The 16,579-nt window shown below is 43.4% G+C and overlaps 1 long non-coding RNA gene across 1 annotated transcript in view; it reads right to left on the bottom strand.

Annotated features, from left to right (window-relative positions):
- LOC138752576 (uncharacterized) overlaps positions 1-7,533 on the bottom strand; it is a 35,033-nt gene extending 27,500 nt beyond the window's left edge. The window contains exons 1-2 of the long non-coding RNA XR_011350745.1: positions 7,396-7,533; positions 1,029-1,146 (exon numbers count right to left, since the gene is read on the bottom strand). This is a non-coding gene — a long non-coding RNA (uncharacterized lncRNA). The remainder of the gene's footprint in view (positions 1-1,028; positions 1,147-7,395) is intronic.
- Between the last annotated feature and the right edge of the window lie 9,046 nt (positions 7,534-16,579).

Genomic DNA, 16,579 nt, shown 5'->3' with positions numbered 1-16,579 from the left:
TCATCCTTGATGTTGGCGGTAAGGAGGACCTTTACCATTAACCGTCTGAAGCTAGCATATGTGGACTTCATCCACAACACAGGGGCAGACCGCCCAAGTCAACGGACGATGGTCCAATTGCTGGTTCTAGAGGGAGGTGGACATGTAGCGGCCCATGCACGGAGATGCAGACTGGCCCACAAAATGACCAATGAACGCAGTGACCACGCAGACCTTGGGGTGACACCGGCCACCATCCCAGGTGACCTCCCGCACAGTGGGAAGAAAGTGAACTGTGGCAAGAATGCCGGCCAATTCCAGGCCAGCGCTCCAATGATGTGGGGCCCTGACATCAGCGCCTGTGGCTCATATAAATGCGACGGCCAGTGCGATAAACCAGTCTTGACTTCAAGGCTTTGTTGTGCATGTCGTCCTTCTCCACGCCTGCATAGCATGAATGCTACAAATGGAACATGGTAACCAGGGCCTGGAGAGTCGTGGTGGGGGGTGGGAGAAATCAGTTAGTTAGAAGGGAGTACAGGAACCAGGGCCTTGTAGAGTGGACAGGGAGCATGGGAACTTTGACACAGGTGAGTGGAAATTTCAAACATTGCTTGGTAATCCATGTGCTGATCCTCAGGATTTCTGAATAGTCAGACAGCTGATCATTGAACTATTACTATTACAAAGTAATAAAAACCTTTACCAGGAAATGTAGCTCAGATGACCATATAACATTTTTTCCTCGTCATATAAAAAAAATGACCTGTGCTACTGCAGATGACGCAGAATGGTCCCAAATAGACTAATCTTATCACAGAGATAAAAAGATTAGCAATAACAACAGAGATACAGTTGGTCCTTTCAGTAAACTTTATTGAAAGAAATCTGAACTTTAATCATCAAATGTTGAGATTATTTGCGTTGGATATGAGGTGAGTTATATCCCCAAGATGGTGGTGCCTGGGACACTCAGGACTGGAAACTGAAGTTAATAGTCTTTTTATTTGTTCAATCTCAACTTGAAATTGCTCGAGAAGCAACCTTACCTTTCCTGAAGACAAAACTTTGAACATGTAGCAGGCTCAATCAATTTTGACATCTGGAACATGAGCTTTGAAGGGCCCAAATTTGTATAATTATAGCATCCACGATACCAGCTTGTCACTGCAACAAATTAATCAACACGATCAGATGAAGTGCAAGAACAGAAACTTTGTCTCATCCATAATAATCCAATATCATTTATTATTTCACCTTTCAGCTATTCTGAGCTTCATATCAATCTTATCAGGCAGAGAAATATAGAAATATTCTACCCTGTAATTATTTTCTAAAGTTCTACTTCTGTATTTAAGCAATAATGCTCCTTAATAAAAGGAAAAAAAGTAATAAAATCCATTCAACATTAAATTTAAAACACTATTTTGGATTTTTGCTAAAAGAATACATTCTAAATATTGCAAATTTTAAAGGTAAAATAAAAAGATACAACAAGCCACCTTAATAGTAGGAGTGTAGCCAATTGCTACAAAGAAAGACACAGTGTGAGAGGTTAAGCTTTTATTGAGGCTGGAAAGGCTCCTTTTATACAGTTGGAGTTCCTGTTTGTTTGATTGACTAATATATCAGCTGCATGAATAACAATAGCGGGCAGTAACATTCTTGCATGTGAATACCCTTCTTCCCCAGCCTGTTATTGATCTGTTAGCTGGGCAGCTTGGCCAGTGGCATTTTAGGACTGCTGGTCTTGTACTGCTTTAGCTTTCAACCACACCGGTTCGCTGTGTTAAGGGACATGTTACAGTGTGTTATGCTGCTGTTTACTACCACACGCACCATGCAATGTGCCGGCTTGATCTCCACGGTGGCGGGCCACCGCAGTAGATTTATTAAGTCAGTATTTTGGAGTGAGAATATAAGAATTGTTTCTATCGAAATTCTAACAGAATTCCTTGGATCTTGGTTCAACTTGTATTCTTTTTTTAATTTTGATGTTGATCAGTTTGTCTTCTAATCATATAAAGCCTTGCACTTGGTAAATTAAAAGTTGGTTTTCTGCTTGGTGAATCAATTGACCAATCACAACACACTCCAAGGTATTCATATTACCAATTACACCTTACCCCTCTCCTCCATTCTGCTTTTAACAAGGACCACTTTCTTCATAACCCCTGGTCTACTCATACCTGCCAACACACACCCCTCCCTGTTGGCACTTTCCTCTTTAGACAAAGGAGGTGTAACACCCTTCCCTTCACCACAGTTTGGAAACACCAAGTGTATGCTAGGTTGCCATTTTGCAGAGCAGCTGTAATCTCTCTCCAATGGCCATCACAAGCTTCTGGTTGCACGGTATTTTATCTTTCTTAATCATTCCCACAACAAGCTATCTATTCTCTGATTTCTCCATTGCTACAGAGGAGCCAAACACAAAATGGAAGATCAGCAAGCCTGGGTAGTTTATAAGCCAATGGAATATGTATTGAACTTGCAAACTTTTGGTAACCTGCACCACAGTGTGCTTCTCCTGCACACCTAGTTTTCTTCTCCTTTTGTCGCATCCACTCCCCATTAGTTTTGACTTACCACCAACTTGCGTTTATCCATCATACTGCTAATAATCTGACAGTTTTTTTTTGGTGACAATTATCTGACAAGCTTAATTCCTGTGAGTCCCTATCTCAAAGGACCTTTCCTGGACCCAACACACTAATCTCATCGTGAAGAAAGCACGTCACCATCTTTAATTCCTCAAACGTTTGTGGAGGTTCGGTATGTCATCACAAGCTTTAGCAAACTTCTACAGGTGAGTAGTAGAACATGTATCAGAGCTGAGATTCAAGATGGAGCTACGGGCAAAAAGGGCTCCTGACAGGCCTTGGGAGCTGAAGACTTCCTGATTGTGCCAGAGGTATGGATCTGGAGTTCTGGCTGCCGAGGAATCGAACAGGAATCTGTATGACTGCAGAGGCTGTGGGACCACTGGAGGCAAATCCATGGATACTCAGTGACTCTGAAGGGACTCTCTTTTGCTTTTCTTTCTCTCATGCTGTAAAGGATGCTGGGCAAGTCGAATGGCAACATTTTGTCTGCCTTTTGGTCGGCAAAAGTTAAAGTATCATGTACGTAACATTTTTAATGTATTATTATGTAATGGTGAAAGAAATCTTGAACTATGTCAGCATTAGGGCTGGGTCCTTGCACTGGGATACTTGTCAATTTTATCAACTTTGACATGAACCTCCACTACACTCCTAAATTCACTTGGACTATTTCTGACTCTACTCTCCTTTTCTGCATCTCTCTGTCTAGATGATAAGCTATGTACTAACATTTACGACAAATTGCACAGCTACCTCAACTACACCTCCTCCCACTAGGTCTCTCTTAAGGAGGCCATCCCTTTCTCAGCTTCCACTGTATCTGCTCTCACAATGAGGCGTTCTATTCCAGGACATCTGAAATTTCCTCTTTTTTCAAGCAACCTGGCTTTCCCTCTATTCTCATCAATTGATCTATCTCACTTGATTCTCTTAGAATTCTGCTCTGAGCCCCCACCCATCCAAACAGAACATGGATTGGGTTCCTGTTCCTCTGGTCCTCACATTTCACCCCACCAGCCTCCACATTCACCACATCATCCCCCATCATTTGCACTAGCTGCACTAGACCCCCACCCCTTTCCTCCAGCCATGCAGGGATCACTCCCTCTATGACTCCCTTGTCCACTCGCCTGTATAATCCCTGGAACTTTCCCCTGCAACCACTGGAAGTGCAACACTTGCTCTAACACCTTCTCTCTCGCCACCACCCAGGGTCTTAAACTGCCTTTTCACCTGAGACACAGATTCAATGTACACTCCCACAAATCTCATCTATATCAGTGAGAGCAAAACCTGGGGACCATTTTGCAAATCATCAATGCTCAGTCCACAATGACTATCTTATGTTCCTACTTACGTATAATTTCAACCCCCCCCCCCCCCCACCACCCTTCCCAACCTGTCTGTCCTGGGCCTTCTCTACTGCCGAGTGAGGCCCAAAGTAAACTGAAAAATACCTCATAGTCTGCCTGGACAGTTTACAGCCAACGTATGAACACACAATTTTCTAATATCAGCTATGTCCTCTCGCTCTTCCTCGATACTTATTCCACTCTCCCCTTTCCCACCCCCCCCATACCCCACCATCCAAACCCAGCCCTCCACCCATTCTCATCCCCCTCCTCTATGGTTCCATTCCCCCCCTTCCCCCTTCCTCCATTTCCCCACTGAGTTCTTCCAATATCTTCCCCACGTTCCCACTACCCACCCCCCCCCCCACCACCTTTTCAGTTCCCCCTGGCTTCTCTTTATACTTTCATCATTCAAATGGTTGTCTGACCATTTCTATCCATGGAAACTGTCTTAACTGTTGAGTTCGTCCAGCAATCCTTTGTCTGCAATAAAATACAAAAGGCTGCAGACACCGTGGTTGAAATAAAAACACGATGCTGGAGAAACAGAATAGGACATCTTTCCCCTTTTTCAAAAAAAACAAACACAATACTCAATACTATGTTGACATAGCAAGGGTATCAACATTCCGTGGCCAGTCTCTTTCCACTCAGTAGCTTTCAATTGGTCTCTGAAGTGGTTTAACATTCCTTTTTGATCTGGTATGTATTTCCACTGGTGTACTGCTTGTATTTGTGTCTTTCTGTAAACCCTGAGCATCATGTTCTTTTTCTACGTATGCTGGACCCTTTTGTGTACTGACAGGTGATGGGTCATGACCATGAGTTGGAGCTTGTAGTCATAGATCCACACGGTTCCTTCTCAGAAGTGTCCCTCTGTCTGGATCTGGTAGGATCTATTTCCTCTTGTACCTATCCTTGTATGGATCATGTGCCAGAATTGTGAAAAAAACCACATAAAGTTAGAGAAACTCAGCAGGTCAAACAGTGCCTTTATGTAGCAAAGGTAAAGATACATCACCAACTTTATCAAGGTGTGGGGGAACATGAGAGATGTCTAAACAAAAGGGGGGAGGGCGGAAGGATTCTAGGCTAGGTGGGAGAGGAAGGAAGTAGGAACTGGAATAAGTAGTAAAGGCAAGTTGGAATGCAGTGAACTCAGTGTTCATGCCCTGAGGATGAAAAATGCCCAGGTGAAAAATGACCTGTTGTTCCTCCAATCTGCGGGTGGTCAGGGTGGGGTAGTGTGAAAGGCCATGGACAGACATGTGAGTTTGAGAGTGTGACTCAGAATTGAAATGGTTGGCTACAGGGAGGACGCTTTCGTTGCGGACTGAGAGGAGGTGTTGGGCAAAGCAAACTCCGAATCTGCGACCTGTCTCTCTGATGTAGAGAAGGCCACAGAGGGTGCACTGGATACAGTAAATGAGTTATCTGGAGGTACAGGTGGTGTTGCTTCACTGAAGGATCTGTTTGGGACCTTGGACTGTAGTGAGGGAGGAGGTGTGGGTGCAAGTATTACACCTCCTACGACCACAGTGGAAGGTTGAGGTCCGGGTGGAAATTGATGAAATTGACGAACTCATTGCAGGTGCACAATGCTGCCCGATGTAGTCGTCAAGATACCAGCAAACAGGCAGGCATAGCTGGGACCCATGCATGAACCCATGGCTACTCCTTTAATCTGGAGGTAGCCCACCTCACTGACAAAAGGCAAAGGAGGAAAAACCCAACACCCAATTTTCCCCTGCAACCGCTGCAACTGTGTCTGCCTGTCCCGCATCGGACTTGTCAGCCACAAACGAGCCTGCAGCTGACGTGGACATTTACCCCCTCCATAAATCTTCGTCCGCGAAGCCAAGCCAAAGAAGAAAGAAGTGTAAATAAAAGCTAATAAAAGTGTGTGTTCTCCCTCCAGTAGTGAGAGCTTTTATTCTCGATACCATAGGTAAGACATATTTTGCATGAAGCAGTGGTCTGGCTTATGTTTTGGTTCATTCTTAGCCAGTACATTACTTCTCGCTTGACTCAAAACATTACAGTATCTTGGAGAAAACAGTTTCAGAAACATTCCCCATTCAGTAAATGAGAATTTGACCGATTTTGGATCTGCTCCCAAGAATAATCATTGATCTGCAGCTGCCCCTTTGCACAAGAAAGAATATGCAAAGATAGCTCAGCCTCCTGTCCACATGTTGCAAAGCTCACATCAATTGGCATTTTATCACCAAGGGCATAATTGAGACACATTTCACATCCTTTCACTACAGAAGATGATAATGAATAAATTTGAATTCCAAAGGTTTCACATTCTATTGAAATGTGATTTTGGGAAGTGGGCGCTTCCGGAGTCCTGTCGCAGCTGAGAACGTGCTGCAGGATGCGTGTGTGAATTTGGCCCCGATGATTTACACTCGCCTGTTGCGGAGTGTTTTAAAAACAAAGAGATTGGTACTCTTGCGCTATCAGTGTCCCCAGTTAGATGGGAGAGTCCCATCAGAAACAGGGCAAAAGTGCAGACACGCGACCTGCTCATTATTTCATTCTTCGGACCCTTGGCCAATTTTGTGGGAACACGTTTAAAATATGTGGCCGGGTTCACAGAAAACCATTTACTCTCGGTGTTAAACTGACTCGTTGATGAAAATGCCGACAATATGCGATTTGCATTCAAAATTCTGTGGTGGGGCAGTTTCAAGAGGATTGGGGAAGAGAAATTCGAAACCCTGGTGCACTCAGACCCACCAGGTTCATGTATTGGGTTTTTTTTTGGTTAATAAACTCTGTACGGGATTTGCTTTTATTGGGCTGTTCTGTTTAACAGGACGAGGGAGATGACTGAACTACATTTGCAACTGTAATGAGAATGAGGGGTATACTCTTGAGTAAATCGAGATGGACTGTAGATCTAAAAACAAGAAAATGTCGAAAGCATTCGGTGGTCCAGGAAGCATCTGCGGAAAGTGAAATGGAATTTGCGTTTCGGGTGAAGACCTGAACTCTTTCTAGAGATAAATGCTCTGACCTGTCTAGTGTTTCAAGCGTGACCTCGGATCTTCAAACGTTAGCTCCAAGCTCGATTAGAAGTATTTGTTGTTGTCCCATTATCAATAGCTTTCGATTATTACTTTAAAGAAAATCCTTAATAACATTGTTATTAAGGATGTTAATGAATTACTGCAATGACATTTTTGTTAATGAATTACTGCAATGACATTTTTCCAGTCGCTTTGCTGGAAGAGGGTTCCCTACCCCAACCCCACCACCCCCTTGCTGGAAGAGGGTTACCCCTCCCCAGTGAGTCACCTTTCACTGTGGAGCTTCTCAATCGTTTCTCCTCAGAACGTACACTCACGGGGAAACTAACTCACAAATCCCTCCCGTCAGCTCAAAGTATGATGCTCATTTCTCACACACGCCAAACTTCCACTCGGAAAGTCGAGGAGTCTCAGACTTACCACTGTTAGCACCAGTGCCAGACGTTCCGAGAGTCCCAAAAGTTATTGTGAGAAGCACCCAGGCAGCCCGCAGCCAGCACTCCATGGTAGGAGTGCACTTTCCAAGAGATCCCATCCTTCCCCGTCGCCCTGCACTTGTTGCTCACCGACGTCAGGAAGTGGGGAAGTCCCCCTGCTGGCCAGGATTCCCCTGGGTCAAGAAAAAAACAGGAGTCACTGCACACAAATTGTCCTATTAATGTTCATAGATCTTTTATGACCATTATTCCAGACAATTTCAAATCAATTGATGTCTTTTTTTCTTATTCGAATTATCCTAAATTGAGCGAGTCATGAAACCAGTTATTGAAAGAGTGAATAAGTATGGTAACCACTATCGTTCCCTGTCATTAACTTGTTTTTTTTTTAACCGTGAATGATTTAGGTAGAGAAACACTCACAGTGTGGGCTTCCTTCTTCTCTGTTTCGAATGAACCAATTCTCATAGCCGTTTCTCCGCACAAGTTGCCTTCGTATAATGAGCAAAAAAGAAGAAAAGAAGATTTGAAATGAAACGCTAAACATATAAAAACGATGGAAATGTATCCTTTCTTATACCGTTACGGGAAAACTTATTTTGGAAAGCAATTTTACTCTCAAGGAAATTGTGCGATAACTGTAATGTTGGAGCTTTGGTTTAAAGGAAAACAATAAAATTACCAACTGGCTTGATTTTCTTTTACCTGTCAATTTCAGCCCAAGCCCCAGTCTTGAGACTATAAATCTCTCAATTGTACACTATTTTTAAACAAGTTAAAGTTTCTTTTAAAGGTTTTTTTAAAATCATAACAGAATTAATACCCTGCTTAACTCTGAAGCCAGTCTTTGATCTATTTAATTGATTCCTTCTGTCCTTGAATCCTTGCAAATAACTACTGCATCTCTTTCCTCCTAATCCTTTCCAAAGTTGGGTTAACCCTAACCCTAACCCTAACCCTAAAATTTTGATGTATGTAAAAGGTTGATGCGGTTGTGGTCTCATTTGAGATGTAGATCTCTTGTGATTTATCTGCAAATTGTGAACTGGTTCAATACCATTTTCCTAAGGTGTGTATATATTTTTTTTTAATCATTCGGCAATTGTGTTAGTGCGATACAAATATATTCCCCAAGAAGACAGTTCTTTCCTTCATTCTAGTGTTTTTTTTCTTCCTTTCATCATCTGATGGATCCCATCAAAAGTTCTTTTGCATTTTTTGCTAGCCAATATTGTCTGAAGAGTAACATATTTCCTAATTTCCCACCAGGGATTGACAGAGCATTGGATAAAACAGGCATCATCTTTAATTGAAGATTAGCTGACTAACGAATTGTTTTATACATTGACAACCACATTCTGTTCCTCAACTTGTTACATTAAACAACAAATAAAGAGAAAACCATTTTTATTCTTCCCATATTTCCATTATCTCATCTTCATTGTGCAGTGAAATCAAACTTATCAGGTTTAGAAACTTGAAATCAAAATTAAATCTTTGGCCTAATTAGTTCAGCTTCAGCAGCATTAGAGTTTAGTCTGGTCCAAGATGAAGCAACCCACTTGATTTTCATTTATTTCGATAGCACCTCGCAAACTTGTGACCACTACCACTTTGATCAGAAAAGTAGGCAGGTGCAGGGAAACGTCTAAAATTCCCAACCACTTAATATCATTTTGTTTACACATTCTTTAATGATGGCAGAGTCAAAATTTGGCACCTCCTTATCTGCAAGAAACATGGAAGAACAACACTATGTCAACGAAAGTAGTTCAAGAATACCACAAGTCTGAAACCCACTGTGCCTGATTTCCACTTCCATCCACCTAAAACATTAACTGTTTATATGTCCTGCAAAATGTGTAAACAAAATGATATTAACTGATTGGGAATTTTAGAGGTTTCCCTGCACGTGCCTACTTTTCAGATCAAAGTGGTAGTGGTCACAGGTTTGGGAGGTGCTATTGAAATAAATGACTTTCCATTGGAATATGGCAACAACATTCCTAAGTTTGTCAGATGATATTGGCAGATCAGATATTCATTTCAGTTAAAAGCTGGAGAACCTGCTTTCTCCCAGGCCAATGTTCACAAAATTGTAGCACGAATCGTTACATTGGGCAGGCCACATATTTTATATGTTTGACACAAGAATTCTGAGACAGATACCGATTCCAGGCTCTGTTTAGGAAGATAGTACCAGCAGACGTAGGGAAACATGCAAAAATGTGTTCATAGCCTGGCTGAAAAAGTGCAACTTCTTCATAAACTCCTGGAAATCTCTGACTCATGACTACAAAAAGTGGAGAGGGAATAATGTTACGAGCCCAGAGGACCCCCAAAACCCAGCAGTAATAAAAATGATGACTTAAACAAAAGTTGCTTTTAATTATCTTTAAACATGAAAGCAGAATCACAGTTTAACTTAACTAACCAAACTTAACCCATTTCTAATTCTAAGTGCACGTGTAATGTATGTGTAAGTTCAGAAAAGTTATTTGATTCACAGTCCAATCTCACTTCTCATTCCTCCAAGTTCACTGGTTGCAGGCAATTCTTATACTGCACACAGAATTTAACATTTATAAAGTTCATCAAGCTTTGGTGCTTGAAAGGTAAATGGTTACCGCTCATGAAGGTTCTTGTCAGTTTAGAGAGAGATTTGTTGTTCCAGGACATCCACAACTGATTCCTTTTTAATCAGCCACTCCAGTGTCTTGCTGACGAAACTTGCCCCCTTCAGGGTTCTCCAGGTGATAACCTTTCTTTCAGGTCACCACAGAGTTCCTTTTTGTTTCTCTTATTCTGAGTGAAACACAAGACAGCCAGTTCTCTCCTCTTGCATGAACCACAAGGGCTTTGACCAGGCCGTCTTCCAAATGGGGCTTTCCACAAGCTTGCCAGCTTGTCCTGTTCCGGTCCCAGCTGGTTCTGTTACTGATTGTAACACTGTTGATGTGTCTGTCTCTCTCTCTCTCTCTCTCTCACACACACACACACCCTCTGCTTGCAAAACCACATGACCCTCTTAGAACAGTGAGCTCCCCTCCAGACAGAAGGTGGCTCCAACATGCTCTTTCAATTGTTGCCTTTTTGTAAACAACAATCCATTAGTGAAGTCTCTCGGGCACTCTCCAAAGCTCTTGCAATAGCTGTGGAGCCAATATGTCTAGCATTATCAGAGCTCCAGTATTTTAAATAAGATCTTTTTTAAAGTATTTGTATGTGACATACTCTAACAAACCTTTCCCAATTTATCTCCCAAAAACATATCTATATACTCTTGTCACAATATTCACAATAGGATTGAGAAGCATGAGGCTGTGTGTCAAAAGCCAAAGAGGCCCTGTTCAAGTAGTAGAACCAGGCAAAAATTACAAACCACCCAAATGTCCTAACCACAGCAGGGTCTTCAGATCTCTCATTGCCCTAATGAACCATCACAAACTTAAAAAACTGTAATGAAAGCAAGTAATCCTTGATGCCAAGAGATTGCCTTTGGAAAATATACATCCTACTCCAATTCAGAAGTACCACTTATTCAGAATCAGAATTTATTGTCATGAACATGTCACAAAATTTGTTGTTTTGTGGAAGCATTGCAGTACAAACATTTCTATGAGCCATACATAAATTAAAAATAGTGCAAGAAAAAAATGTCAAAGTGAGGTATTGTTTGTGGTTCATTGTTCATTCAGAAATCGGATGGCAGTGGGGAAGAAGCTGTCCTTCTGCTCCTGAGAACTCATCTTCAGGTTCCTGTACCTTGTTCCTGATGGTAGCAGGCTTGGGTGGCAGGGGATCCTTGAGGAGAGAGGCTGCTTTCTTCAGACACTGTCTCTTGTAGATGTCCTCGATGGAATGAAATCTTGTGCCCCTGATGTCACGGGCTGGGTTAACAACTTTCTGGAGTTTTTTTTTCTGGTCCTAAGCATTGGCACTTCCATGCCAGGCAGTGATGCAACAGACAATGCTCCCCACGCTCTTTGATGACATACCAAATCTCCTCAAACTTCTCACATTATATAGCTGCTGGTGAACCTACTTCATGATTTCATTGGAATTAAGACTCCAGGACAGATTCTCAGAGATATTGAAACCCAGGAATTTGAAGCTCTTGACCTTCTCCACTGCTGACCCATTGATGAGGACTGGATCATATTCCCATGATCTCCTCCTGAAGTGCACAATCATCTTCTTGGTTTTGCTAATGGTGAGTGCAAGGTGGTTGTTGTGAAACCACTCAACTAGCTGTTCAATCTCTCTCCTGTACACTTCCTCATTGTGATTCTGCCAACAACCATGGTGTCATCAGGAAATTTCCAGATCATATTTGAATTTTGCCTAGTCACAGGGTCATGGGTGTAGAGTGAGTAGAGCAGTGGGCTGAGCACACATCCTTGAGGTGTGCCTGTGTCAGTGATGAGACATTGTTTCTAATTCGTACTGACTGTGGTCTTCCAATTATGAAGTCAAGGATCCAGTTGCAGAGGCCCATGGTTTGGAGCTGTTGGCAGCACTGAGGAAATAATGGTATTGAAAGATGTGCTGCAGTCGATGAAGAGCAGGTGAATGTATGGATTGCTGTTGTCGAGGTGATCCAGAGTTGAGTGGAGAGCCAGTGATATTGTGTCTGCTGTGGAACAATTGTGACAGTAGTCGAATTGCAGTGCGTCCAGACCTTAACTTAGGTACATGTTAATTCTGGCCATGACATGATATTCTTCATGTTCTTTAAAAAATACAAACTTTTAATTTTTGAAAGATTGTTTGTGGGTGGGTCACAATTTTTCCTTTACATTACATTGCAGGGCAGTTCTTCCAGAAATTATTTGTTTACTTATAAAATACCCATCGCACTGCCACCTACTGGTAGAGGGCCATCAGAATCCATAAACTATTTAATGTGCAAAAGCATGAAAAATAATAATTCTGTACTCGTGAATCATCTTCAAGTTCTGGCTCAAACACTGGCTTTTAAATAATTTCCAACATTCCTGATTCTACCTACTGGCCAGAATTAAACACAATCTGCTCCCAAGATGAGGTATTCATTGCAGTCCAGATGTCCTTTTTACAAAAATACGGCTTCCCCACCAACACTATTAACTTAGCCCTTACCTGCATCTTCATTTCCCACTCATCTGCCCTGGCCACCTCTGGACCCATACACAATAAAAACACGACTCCCCTTGTCCTCACCTCCTATCCCACCAGCCTTCACACTCAACACATTTTCCTCCATAACTTCCAACACCTATAACATGATCCCACACTGACATGTCCTCATGGACCACTCCCATCTTGAATCCCTTGTCCACTCCTCCCTCCCCCACCAATCTTCCCCTTGTCATCTACCCCTGGGACCACAGGAGATGCTTCACTTGTACCCACACTTCCTCCCTCACCATCCTTCAGGACCCCAAACAGCCCTTCCAAATGAAGCGACATTTTACTTGCGAATCTGCAGAGGTCATTTACTATATCTGGTGTTCTTGTTATAGTCTCCTCTACATCGGAGAGACAGGGAGATTGCTTTGTTGAGTACCTTGGCAATGTTCGCCACAATAGTGTGGAGCCACCGAAGCTCATCCATTTCAATTTCCTGTCGCATTCTTTTGCTGACATATTTGTCCATGATCTCATGGACTGCCAAACTGAGAACACCCATGGAGCCAAAATCAGTTCTAACCTATCCTCTTATCATATCCAATTAACACCTTTCGCTGGCCTGGATTCTTCACCCAGCTAGCTTTATCTTTATTCTGATGTCTTCCTGTTCTTTGCTTATTCCTTAAAGAAGGGCCAAGACCCAAAACATCAGATAGAACCACAGTACATTACAGCACAGAAACAGTCCCTTTGGCCATTCTAGCCTGTGCCGAACTATTATTCTGCCTAGTCCATACCACACCCATCCATGTAGCTATCCAAATTCTTTTCAAAATGTTAAAATTGAGACTGCATTCACCACTTCAGCTGGCAACTCCTTCGACACCCGCACCATTCTCTGCACGAAGTTCCTCTAAACTTTTACCTTTTCACCTTTAACCCACGTCCTGTGGTTTGTATCTCACCTACCCCCAGTCAGACGAAGCGAGAGGAAACTTCCAGGCAAACCTCAAAGCAAAGCTCGACGATGCAATCCACCTCACGGACCCGTCCCCCGAAACCCTCTGGGATCAGTTGAAGACTACCATACTGCAATCCACTGAAGAGGTACTGGGCTTCTCCTCCAGGAAAAACAAGGACTGGTTCGACGAAAACAGCCAGGAAATCCAGGAGCTGCTGGCAAAGAAGCGAGCTGCCCACCAGGCTCACCTTACAAAGCCGTCCTGTCCAGAGAAGAAACAAGCCTTCCGTCGCGCATGCAGCCATCTTCAGCGCAAACTCCGGGAGATCCAAAATGAGTGGTGGACAAGCCTCGCCAAGCAAACCCAGCTCAGCGCGGACATTGGCAACTTCAGGGGTTTCTACGAGGCTCTAAAGGCTGTGTACGGCCCCTCACCCCAAGTCCAAAGCCCGCTGCGCAGCTCAGATGGCAAAGTCTTCCTCAGCGACAAGATCTCCATCCTCAACCAATGGTCAGAACACTTCCAATCTCTTTTCAGTGCCAACCGCTCAGTCCAAGATTCCGCCCTGCTCCAGCTCCTTCAACAGCCCCTAAGGCTAGAGCTGGATGAGGTCCTCACCCAGGATGAGACATATAAGGCAATCGAACAACTGAAAAGTGGCAAAGCAGCAGGTATGGATGGAATCCCCCCAGAGGTCTGGAAGGCTGGCGGCAAAACTCTAAATGTCAAACTGCATGAGTTTTTCAAGCTTTGTTGGGACCAAGGAAAACTGCCTCAGGACCTTCGTGATGCCACCATCATCACCCTGTACAAAAACAAAGGCGAGAAATCAGACTGCTCAAACTACAGGGGAATCACGCTGCTCTCCATTGCAGGCAAAATCTTCGCTAGGATTCTCCTAAATAGAATAATACCTAGTGTCGCCGAGAATATTCTCCCAGAATCACAGTACGGCTTTCGCGCAAACAGAGGAACTACTGACATGGTCTTTGCCCTCAGACAGCTCCAAGAAAAGTGCAGAGAACAAAACAAAGGACTCTACATCACCTTTGTTGACCTCACCAAAGCCTTCGACACCGTGAGCAGGAAAGGGCTTTGGCAAATGCCCCCCAAAGTTCCTCAACATGATTATCCAACTGCATGAAAACCAACAAGGTCGGGTCAGATACAGCAATGAGCTCTCTGAACCCTTCTCCATTAACAATGGCGTGAAGCATGGCTGTGTTCTCGCACCAACCCTCTTTTCAATCTTCTTCAGCATGATGCTGAACCAAGCCATGAAAGACCTTAACAATGAAGACGCTGTTTACATCCGGTACCGCACGGATGGCAGTCTCTTCAATCTGAGGCGCCTGCAAGCTCACACCAAGACACAAGAGAAACTTGTCCGTGAACTACTCTTTGCAGACGATGCCGCTTTAGTTGCCCATTCAGAGCCAGCTCTTCAGCGCTTGACGTCCTGTTTTGCGGAAACTGCCAAAATGTTTGGCCTGGAAGTCAACCTGAAGAAAACTGAGGTCCTCCATCAGCCAGCTCCCCACCATGACTACCAGTCCCCCCACATCTCCATCGGGCACACAAAACTCAAAACGGTCAACCAGTTTACCTATCTCGGCTGCACCATTTCATCAGATGCAAGGATCAACAACGAGATAGACAACAGACTTGCCAAGGCAAATAGCGCCTTTGGAAGACTACACGAAAGAGTCTGGAAAAACAACCAACTGAAAAACCTCACAAAGATAAGCGTATACAGAGCCGTTGTCATACCCACACTCCTGTTCGGCTCTGAATCATGGGTCCTCTACCGGCATCACCTACGGTTCCTAGAACGCTTCCACCAGCGTTGTCTCCGCTCCATCCTCAACATTCATTGGAGCGCTTTCATCCCTAACGTCGAAGTACTCGAGATGGCAGAGGTCGACAGCATCGAGTCCACGCTGCTGAAGATCCAGCTGCGCTGGGTGGGTCACATCTCCAGAATGGAGGACCATCGCCTTCCCAAGATTGTGTTATATGGCGAGCTCTCCACTGGCCACCATGACAGAGGTGCACCAAAGAAAAGGTACAAGGACTGCCTAAAGAAATCTCTTGGTGCCTGCCACATTGATCACCGCCAGTGGGCTGATATCGCCTCAAACTGTGCATCTTGGCACCTCACAGTTTGGCGGGCAGCAGCCTCCTTTGAAGAAGACCGCAGAGCCCACCTCACTGACAAAAGGCAAAGGAGGAAAAACCCAACACCAACCAACCAATTTTCCCCTGCAACCGCTGCAACCGTGTCTGCCTGTCCCGCATCGGACTTGTCAGCCACAAACGAGCCTGCAGCTGACGTGGACATTTACCCCCTCCATAAATCTTCGTCCGCGAAGCCAAGCCAAAGAAAGACCCCCAGTTGAAAAGTCCTACCTTGATTTACTTTGTCTAATCCCTCAATTTTATTTTTAAAATATTTTATTCATATTTAGAGTATAAGCAATTGAATGGTACAATTATATGATGGGCAAAATACAAAAAGATTACAAAAATGATCATAATTAAAGAATCCAGAGCAGATTCTTAATAACTAAAAAAAAATCAAAAGAAAAAAAGGAAGAGAAAAAAGTTTTAAAATTCTCTAAGCAAGGTTGAAATTTGACATTTAAGATCATGTTACACTTTATTGAAGAGGGCCAACACAGCAAAGGCAGGATTCTTAATAGTGTGGAAGAAGAGGAACCTTGGGGTCCAAATCCATAGATCTCTCAAGGTTTCCATGCAGGTTCATTGGGCAGTTAAGAAAGCTGATGGTATGCTGCCCTTCATTAGTAAAGAGATTGAGTTTAAGAGTCAAGAGATAATATTGCAGATCCAAAAAACTCTGGTTAGACTACACATGGAATATTTTGGTTGCCTCATCACAGGTAAGATGTGGACATTTTAGAGAGGGTGCAAAGGAAATTTAACAGGATGTTGCCTGAATCAGAGAATGTGTCTTATTTTGTTGCCCATTATATAATTATATCCCTCAATTTTAAATATCTAATCTCCTATCATTCTTCTATGTTCCAGGGAATAAAGTCCTAACCTGCTTAACGTGTCCCTGTAACTTAG

The sequence above is a fragment of the Narcine bancroftii genome, chromosome 1, assembly GCF_036971445.1.
Source record: "Narcine bancroftii isolate sNarBan1 chromosome 1, sNarBan1.hap1, whole genome shotgun sequence".
Classification (NCBI taxonomy): Eukaryota; Metazoa; Chordata; class Chondrichthyes; order Torpediniformes; family Narcinidae; genus Narcine; species Narcine bancroftii.
This window is presented reverse-complemented; position numbering and strand designations above follow the sequence as displayed.